This window comes from Carassius auratus, unplaced genomic scaffold, assembly GCF_003368295.1.
Source record: "Carassius auratus strain Wakin unplaced genomic scaffold, ASM336829v1 scaf_tig00040781, whole genome shotgun sequence".
Classification (NCBI taxonomy): domain Eukaryota; kingdom Metazoa; phylum Chordata; class Actinopteri; order Cypriniformes; family Cyprinidae; genus Carassius; species Carassius auratus.
In genome coordinates this window covers 71,515-75,735 of record NW_020526608.1, presented here as the reverse complement: position 1 = coordinate 75,735, position 4,221 = coordinate 71,515, and the positions used below count along the sequence as shown (strand labels likewise).

The 4,221-nt window shown below is 31.6% G+C and overlaps 1 pseudogene; it reads right to left on the bottom strand.

The window, feature by feature from the left end:
* Window positions 1-28: 28 nt before the first annotated feature.
* On the bottom strand, window positions 29-2,999 carry LOC113084864 (haloacid dehalogenase-like hydrolase domain-containing 5; annotated as a pseudogene).
* Window positions 3,000-4,221: the final 1,222 nt, after the last annotated feature.

The window sequence follows — 4,221 nt, the reverse complement described above, 5'->3', positions numbered from 1 at the left end:
TTAATAAAAAAATTAATAAAAAACAAACCGAGGGTTTTTGGCTTCAGCCATCCACAGGAGATCCATGTTGCAGGCCAGCACAGGCATGTGTGGGTAATGCAGTGGATGTCACAGGGTTTCCTGCCTCCATTGGTCAAGAGCACATCAGTGATCAGCTGTATGCTGGTCTCCCACCTGACAGGTTCACCGAACAGGGCGATGGCTATAAAGTGAGCGTAAACGCAGATGAGTATAGACACAGATCTCCAGAACAGAACGTGACTCCAGTGGAACGAAACTTACCGTCTATTGGTGGCAAATCCTTAGACGGGGGATTCTGGGAATATTAAGTGAGATATATATAGTCAAAGGTTGAGATTAGGATGTATTTGACTATCATTGTTCTACTCACCGTGTCTTTGGGTCTGCGGTTGTGATCCACTACATCCAGGAGAGGATTGGCTTCCCTTAACATGTCAATGGTCACAACGTTCTTGAAACCTACACTGGAGTTTATCTGGTCAAGGACAGCTAAAAACAAACTAATTACATATACACACACACACACACACACACACACACACACACACACCACACACCCACACACACCTACACGCACACACGTACACACAACACACCGCACACACACAATTTTTTTTATTATAGTACATGTAATTTATATTTTTATATATTATATATATTAAATATATATTTTCAATAAATTTCTATATTTTTAAATTCTACATTGTATTATATACATACTGTAATAAACTTTATTATAAAATATATTTATAACTACTAAAGTATACTCTTAATTATAATTACAGAAATGTATTATTAAATACAATTTATTATGAATGTATTATAATTTACAAATGTAATTAATATATTTAATCAATTAAATTATATTTTATTTATTTTATGTATTATTATTAAATGAACTATTATAGTATAGTATGTATTCATTATATTATTAAAGTATATTTTTATTATTACACATTGCAATTACAATAATTATATTTTATAACTATATATATATATATATATATATATATATAACTATATATATTATATATATATATATATAGTTATATATATATATATATATATATATATATATAATATATATATATATATATATATATATATATATATATAACTATATATATATATATATAAACTATATATATATATATATAGTTATATATATATATAAAATACTAATAATCATAACCTAACTATAGTAATTATAAATATGCTAAAAAAAAAAAAAAAAAATAGTTGTAATTATTAATGTATTTTAATAGTAATAAAAAACAATAATTATTATAAATAATACATTATTTAAATATATTGTAATGAATTATTATAATATAATATGATATTTTTATAATTGTAATTATTTATAACTATTAACCAAGTATAGTCATTAAAGTCAAGGTAAAGAAGGATACTTGTGTGCGACTTCCACGACGGGTCCCTGTCCGGACACCAGCACACACAGCTCATGGAACTGAGAGAAAACCCGCAGAGGACTGTGGGATAGCACCACCTGGTCTGCAGACACCTGTGTGGAGAGATCAAGCTGTCCTGTCTCACTCTCAGACTCATGCAAACAGCTCACGTTACCCACAGGGTGTGAATATTAGTGTCTCACCTCGACCTCCAGAAGATGAGACAGCTGCTCGGCTTTGGTTTCTCGGAGAGAGTTTCCCGCATTAGTCACAAACACCACAGGGACCTTGTATTTTCCATCACTGTCCACCAGGTTCCTGAAACACTGTTTGGCTGCAGGGATCGGCGTCCGTCCACGAACCAGCACCCCGTCGATGTCAAAGAGAAGCCCAAACAAGCTGCGATCCCCTTCACACACATCCTCAAAACAAAGTTTGTACAAGCACACAATTTTATCCAAAGTGACCAACTGGACTCATCGGTTAACCTGTTTTTCAAGAGGTTCAATGTCTTGATCAAGGTCACAATGGTGATAATTTCAGTCGGGATCTGAACCTACAACCTTCAGTTACAGATCAGTTCAGGCCCAAACTGAACCATGAGGCCACACACCGCCCCCTAATGACACTGTTTTATTCCCGCCTTTAGACTCTTATCACATTTCCTGCTAAACGAAAGTGAAACCTTGAGAGGCTTTTGCACATTTTTGTGAAACATTTGAGAATATATATATATATATATATATTATATATAATATATATATATATATATATATATTTATATATGTATGAAAAAATATACATTATAATAATATTTTACAATAAAAATATTAATATGATACATCTAAAATAAGAAAATTGTAATAGAATAATAATTATAATAATATATATATATGAATATATTTATATTTATATGTAAAATTAAATATTACACCTAAAATAAGTTAATAATATATTATTAATTTAGATATATATATAAAATTATACACACACACACACACACACACACTATTTAATTTTTAGATTTTACAAAATAAAATTATATAGCCATATAATATATATAAATGTACAACATTACTATATATATATATATACACACACACATTTGATTATAATATAATATGTTCATCTTTGGACCGAGAATGCTGTCTAGATAGGCAGCTCACTACGTTTTGAAACACAGCCAGATTTTGAATCGAAACTTATGGAAACAAAACAAGCACACAAGGCCCTGTTTGCCCATAAGCATTACTCGTTTTGGGCTTGTGGATCTAGGGGTTGTTTTGGATGGCTCATTATTATTATGTTTTATAAACCCGAAGGCTGAACTTAGTGAATAACCAATAATGAGCGATGTACTCACTGTGCTGTAGCGGCGACGTGCGCGTCTGCGCAGAAAGCAGCTGCATTAGTGACTTTCCTGCTCAATCTCACGCCTCTCCACCCGATTCTAAACATACTCAAGCGGGAAAACACCTCTGCCTGTTTTCCCTCGAAATAGAAGATGAAACAATACAGCGTTTCTACTTTGACCAGAGCATGACTCCTCCTGCCACTGCTAACCATTAGCTCGCATGCCTATCAGCAGCCGTCAACAAGTTTTTCTAGCTCTAAAGGCCACTCTTATCTAAATCAATCCCAGAGCGAAGTGTGTCAGAGGAAATAGTGTAGACTGACAGGCGCCTGCTTGCTGGAAGCTGACGTCAGGCTGCGTTGATGCTGCGCAAACGCGACGCAGGGAGAACGCGCTCCCAATAAAACGGAGACTTCCCGGTTTCTAACAGGCGTGTTTTAAAAGCCGGAGAACGCGCGCAGAAGTTAATTATAATATACACATTTAAATTAAATATATATGATATGTATTTTGAGTGCATCACATTACTTTTTTGTTTCATTGCCATACCCTGCGATAATGGGATTCTCCTCCTTCAAAAGAGCAGAAAAGATGAATATCATTTATATTTAAAAATATCCCATACAGTATATGTCAAATTCTATTTTAAAAGTATATTAAAATAGAAACCTGTTATTTTAAATTGGCAGTAATATTTTACAAGATTACGTTTTTTTCTTCTATATTTCTGATAAATGCAAAATAAGTAAAATATTAATTGAAATAATACTAATCGAAATTATTAACTATTTTAAGATTTTATAAAATATTTTTCATGAATATTATTTGTAATAGTAATAATACACTATTTATGTCTGAAATCCAAAGGACATAATTTTAAGGTGTCTCTTCCTCTGTGTTGTGTCAGTCGTAAACGTTAAATAGTGACTAAATTGTTGTAGTTTAATGTGTGCTGTGTGTGACTCATGGTCACCAAGGCCGCATTTATTTGATCAAAAACTACAGTAAAATCAGTAACATTGTGAAATATTATTATAATTAAAAGAACTGTTTTCTATGTGAATATATTGTAACTGTAATTTATTTCTGTGATGCACAGCTGTATTTTCAAGCATCAATTCCTCCAGTCTTCAGTGTCACATGATCTTCAGAAATCATGATAGTATGCCGATTTGCTGCTCAAGAAACATTTCTGATTATTATAAGTGTTAAAAACTGTTTAATATTACATTTTATTATTAATATTATAAAGCTTTATACTTTATAATATTAATCTTTGATGCATTTATACTTTTTTTTCAGGATTCTTTGATTCTTTGAGGTTGAAAAGAACAGCATTTATTTGAAATATAAATCTTTTGGAACATTATACATGACTTTACTGTCACTTCTGATCAATTTAATGCATTCTTGTTGAATAACATTATTAATTTA